At 34.1% G+C, this 6,000-nt stretch overlaps 1 long non-coding RNA gene across 1 annotated transcript in view; it reads right to left on the bottom strand.

Annotated features, from left to right (window-relative positions):
* Positions 1–5,660, bottom strand: part of LOC140612303 (uncharacterized) — a 93,717-nt gene extending 88,057 nt beyond the window's left edge. The window contains exons 1-2 of the long non-coding RNA XR_012013568.1: positions 5,349–5,660; positions 4,858–4,923 (exon numbers count right to left, since the gene is read on the bottom strand). This is a non-coding gene — a long non-coding RNA (uncharacterized lncRNA). The remainder of the gene's footprint in view (positions 1–4,857; positions 4,924–5,348) is intronic.
* Positions 5,661–6,000: the final 340 nt, after the last annotated feature.

Genomic DNA, 6,000 nt, shown 5'->3' on the forward strand with positions numbered 1-6,000 from the left:
CTAGCCTCCTTTTCCCCTTAGCCTTTATTTCCAGATGTGTTACCACACTTACTCTATGTGAAAGCTCATCAGTCAGCTCTGGGGAGCCTTAATTCTCAGGCATTTACTTCAATAGATAAGTGGTTAAACAGTAACCAAGTGTATAGGCCTTTCCAAGAGAGGGGAAAGATGTTTGTAGGGAGAATGCAAGACGGTTGAAAAGTATTTAAACACAAATGATTAGTGGAGTTGTCCAGGGACCAAAGAGCCTTCTGTTGAGTGGATAGGAAGAAAAGATTGGCCTGCTGTTTTCCACAGATAGTTTGCATTTGAAGCATAAAGTAATTAAGCGTTTTAATTTTGATCCCTGTGGTGCCTCTCCTCAGAGCACAGCAGGGAGGGTGAGCATAACTGGCACCATTTGGAAGATTGGGTGCCTGAGATTGCAGCAAGTCTTTGTTTGTACTTGAAAACTGACGTTGGGGTTTACTGTGTTGCTTTATTTATGCATACTCTGCTCCAATCCATGTAGTAAGCAGAAAAATTGTGCCTTCCACCCCACCTTCAAAAAAGCAGCCTTGAATCCTCAAAGGCTAGGGTAAAACATTCTGTCATCAGAGAGATTAGCTGTGCGCTCACCTGGGCAGACGCCAGAGCTGAAAATGCTCGTTTGGATTCGTATCTATGTTTGTTTCTGATATGATTTTGTACTCAGACAAGATTATACATTATTGTTTATAGTTTTACTCTACTCTAGAACATATTAATGTGAACATCCAAGGCCCTATAGGGTCCCTTTGATTTCCTAGTTAACTAGGTCTTTGAGTTAGGCTTACATACCAGGAATAATTGAATAGGAGAATAGACCTTTTTTTCCATTTGATATAATAAAGGTAGAAAAATATAAAAGAAGATTATCTTTCAAAACAGAGTCAGAACTTTTTAACCACTGAGACTTCATCCCCAAACAGTGCCTGGCATGTTGCAGTATACTTCCTATACTTGAAGATCCAATAAATCAATGAATCTTCTCCATTTTTACTTTCTACCATGTAATACAGTATGACAGCTCTGACTCTGTCCTAGGCTGTATACCTTAAAGATATGATAATATACATAAAATGCAAAAGATTTAATGCTTAGGTGGAGATATTTCTATTTGATCTACCAATTTCAAACTATTTCTCTATTTGTTTTGCAGTTACAGCTATGCTGGACTAGGCAACTAAAGATCTGTATTCTGGACTTCATTGAAATACTTGGCTCATTTATCTTGGATGCCAAATTGAGGTCTTAGTGTCTTTCTCATTAATCTTGCAGAATAGGCCTATAAGCCAAAAGAGGGAAAGTATACAGTCTTTTTGAAACTTTTTGCTACTTTCTGAAGTGTCCAAGGATGCTATGCTATCCAAATTTGAAAGGTAATTTTTCAGGATAAATGAGAAGCACATCACCTGCATGAGTACTTCTGGTCACCAGGAAAAAAAAAATGGATTGATAAGTAGAGAAGTATTATAATATTTATCTTTGTTGTGGAATTGAATAAAAGAAATAGCCTATAACAAATATATTGATATGTTACCATAACATGTTTGTTAATGCAAAACTAAGTATACAATAAATTTATCTAATATTTTCAAAACAGCAAGATCAAGACTATTATTTAAAGCAATGTGTTAAATGCTGAATAAATGTGGGATTTTACCACATTCATTCATATTTCACACAGGGACTACCCTTCCATCAGTTTACTGCCCTGCATAATTATTGTTATATCATTTATTTATTTGTGATATATTGTATATTATTGTAACCTGTGATTGAATATTAAATACTTATACATAAAAAAAATTCTGCTGGTTTTCTTGTTCCAAGAGGACATAATATTTAATATTTAGAAAAATTCTGCTGGTTTTCTTGTTCCAAGAGGACATAATATTTTAAAATCAAAGCCAAAAAATTCATAGAACTATAATATTCTAAAGTGAGAAAAATTGGGATGCCTGGGTGGCTCAGTGGTTGAACATCTGCCTTTGACCCAGGATGTGAGTGATCCTGGGATCGATTCTCACATCAGGCTCCTTTCAGGGAGCCTTCCTTGTGGGGAGGCCTATGTATCTGCCTCTTTTTCTCTCTGTCTCTCATGAATAAATAAATAAAATCTTTAAAAAAAAACAATAAAATAAAGTGAGAAAAATTATAAATCAAGTGAAAATGTATAATTTTTAGAAAAAAGGAAAATAGGATTGCACAAAAATTTTGAAGATTGTTGTTAGTAGCCATATTCCAAAATCAGAGTGGCTTAAGGGAGAATAAAACGTGTGGAGAGAGCATTATTGTATGACAAAACTAAAACGTCCAGAGATATATCTAGGTTAAAGCATAGCATAGCTAGATTCAGGTCCTTAAACACTATTTTCAGAAAATTTTACTTTCTATATCTTGGTCCTGCTTTGATCTGTGTTATCTTTATTCTCAAGAAGAAAATTTCCTCAACATCAAAATGGCCACTGGCAGACACAGGCTTACTCGCAAAGTCTAGCAAACTCAACCAGAGTTTTGCTTTTCTGCCAGTAGTTCAAGCAAAATCTCAAGATTGATGCTCACTATCTTTAATGAAACTTGGTTCACCCTTGTTCTTTTGAACCAGTCACTATGGGGAAGGCAATATGGAAGTCTCACTGGTGAGTTGTGGATGATATATACCCCATCCTGAAGGAGGAGGGAAGGGTGTGGTTTATTCATATTACATGCACAGAAAGTCAAGGTGATAATTATACAAAGAAAGGGTAACCAGTGTGGGGAAGGCAAAATCAATACATGTCCCCTGTAGAAAGTGGTACAGCAGTAAGAGAACTTTCTGAGAATGGAGGGAAGTGTTTCAGAGAAAAGAATTATGAAAACAAGGAATAACAAGAAGGTGTTATTATTTAGAAGAAGGCACCAAATCTTCCTTAAAATTAATAATATTGAATATTGGATCACTGAAGAGTAGATATTATCAGTTAGTTGCAAGATGTTCAAGAAGAGGCCGAAAGAGTGGAACTAATTTAAAAAAAAATTATGAAAACATAGTTGGAAACTGAACTTTGTCATTCCTTGGGAAGAATATTTTAAGATTTCTATGTAATGAAGTTTCAGGTCAAAATTCATCTCATAGTCACGATCATTTGTTAAGTAAATATATATAGTCAGGTTATCTAGAATCATGATCCACTAGAGAAAATAGAAGTAAATGTGATCAGCAATGTAGTGACACATTTGAAAGCTACTTGTCTTGATTTGAATTCTAGTTCTTGCTCTTCTCTTTGCTCTATGTATGAACTTGGGAAAGCTACCTGAGCTTATGGTGCCTTAGTTTACTCATTTAAAAATGTGTGTAATATTAGAACCTACTTTACAGGGTGTGTCATAAACTGTGAAAGGTCAGAAAGTAAATGTGCTTGCAAGATAACAAATTTTCCTGTCTGTTTTACGGACGTTGGTGTAAGAGAAGAAACTCCTGGGTCAGAGACAACTTAATTACCCATGGCACATGCCATTATTTTCTTTCCAGTGAAGTCTCATCAGGTGACATGGTGAGGTCTGGTGGATGCTGCACATCTAGTATATTTGTGTTAACAGTTTAAAGTACTCAGGCATAAGAAACTCCAGCATTTTTTAACTGATTGCAAGCAATGGATTCCTATGGAAAGACAAGATCTTTAGTGCATTGGACAAAACGCAAGCCAGTCCTTTACTCAGGAGGGACACATAATATCTATTTTTCAAGGCTGTTTCATACGCAAACTTTGGTTTTTGAAGATAATGAAGAACCAAAAGACAAATAACCTCTGCTTTCAAGAAGCAAAGAAATGCAAGAAACACATAAAGGATTATCTCCTTACAGATTGTTGCAACTTAATGAATGTTCTATTATTATTATTATTATTATTATTATTATTATTATTACGCAGCGGTTTGGCGCCTGCCTTTGGCCCAGGGCGCGATCCTGGAGACGCGGGATCGAATCCCACGTCGGGCTCCCGGTGCATGGAGCCTGCTTCTCCCAATGCCTGTGTCTCTGCCTCTCTCTCTCTCTCTCTGACTATCATAAATAAATAAAAATTTTTAAAAATTTATTATTATTATTAAATGATTTTTAAACTATTACTGTAATAATATATATTATTCCATTTATTTAGCTCTCATGTATGAGTCATAATCATATATGTTCAGTCCAATTAGTGTGATTAAGACAACTAACAATTGCAATAAAAGGCCTAAAACATCCAAACGTGGAACTGGATCCCACAGCAAGACTCTGAAAAGTCATAATTTTATTTACATATCCTTTTCTTAAAAAGCCTCAACTCAGGCTTAGGAACTTTCCATGTTTTTCATTTATTTTCCTCATATTAATTTATTGTACTTCCACATAAGATCTTTTATTAACAAAATAATTTCATGTCTTTATTAGATACAGAAGAAATTAATGTGTATGATAATAGCAATAATAATCTAGAACATTATCCTCCATGAGAGCCTACATTATCTTTCTTTAATATTTTTCTTATTATATTTTTTCTGAAAATTTCACAGAGAATTGCATTATACAGTTAAATTACAAATATTATAGAAGAAAACTTAAGAAATATAACCAACAGGGAAAAGCTCAATAGTATTATGAGAAGAAATGGAGGTATAAAATTGCAGAAGAAAAATTGCAGATCAAAAAAGTAAAAAATATGATTGCCTAGGGTTTTTTTTCAGTAGTAAAACTAATTTAAAAAAATCCAATGGGTAGCCAACATAGAAAATACCTGGAAAGAATATATACCACAGGGTAATGGTGGTTAAGAGTGCACAAAAACTCAAACATCCCATTAACAGACTCACCAAGGGATAATCCTGTAGCTGCCAACAAAATAGTTTGAATTTTCTGCCAGAAGACCAGATGCTGCTCTGTTAAAATTAAAAGAAAATAAAGTCTCTTGAATTAGTCTGTGACCTGTAATACTACTTTCACAGGTGGAATGAAGCATTATCTGTAGTAGGAATTAAGAGACCTATTTGTAAAGAAAGACATATTGCAAACATTTTTTTTAAAGATACCAGGTTGTGTGTATATGTGTGTGTACATAAAACCTAGTGCCAAATAACAATAATTCATTTGCACAGTTCTTTATCATTTTAGATAGACTTTTCAATTTTTTACCCTAATACAGGTTAACTTTATTATGATTATATATTTGTTTTCATTTTACAAATTTTTGGTAAGTTGAAATTCAAAAATGATAAATAACCAGTAACCTCTAACTATAAATATCTTAGAACCAATGAGGTGATACACTGAAAATTACTAGATTCTAATTTATTTTGGAGCTTACAGATATGCTCTCCACTGGTAGCTTTCTTCAGCTTTATTCAGAATGTGTGGTAAGAAGTCAAAATTTAGTAAGAAGATAGTTCTTTCTTGGTTCATTTCTTATATCCAAGTCTGCATATTTTTGAAGCAGTTTAAAGACATCATTGCTACAAAACTAAAAGGCAACCTTTAGAATGAGAGAAGATATTTATAAATGACATATCTGATAAGGAGTAAGCATCCAACATCTATAAAAAAACTTATCAAACTCAACATCCAAGAATCACAGAATCTAGTTAAGAAATGGGCAGAAGATATGAATATACATTTTTCCAAAGAAGACATATAGATGGCTAACAGACACATGAAAAAATGCTCAACAACACCCATCACCAGGGAAATGCAAATTAAAACTACAAGGAGTATCACCTTATACCTGTCAGAATGGCTAAAATTAACAACATGGGAAGCAACATATGTTGGTGAGGATGTTGAGAGAGGAACCTTCTTACACTGTTGGTAGGAACACAAATTGGTGCAGCCAATGTGGAAAACAGTATGGAGATTCCTCAAAAAGTTAAAAATAGAGCTCCCCTATGACCCTGCAAATGTACTGCTAGGTATTTACCAAAAGGATATAAAAATATTGATTTGAAGAGACAAATGCACCCTGA

The sequence above is a fragment of the Canis lupus genome, chromosome 2 (assembly GCF_048164855.1).
Source record: "Canis lupus baileyi chromosome 2, mCanLup2.hap1, whole genome shotgun sequence".
Classification (NCBI taxonomy): Eukaryota; Metazoa; Chordata; class Mammalia; order Carnivora; family Canidae; genus Canis; species Canis lupus.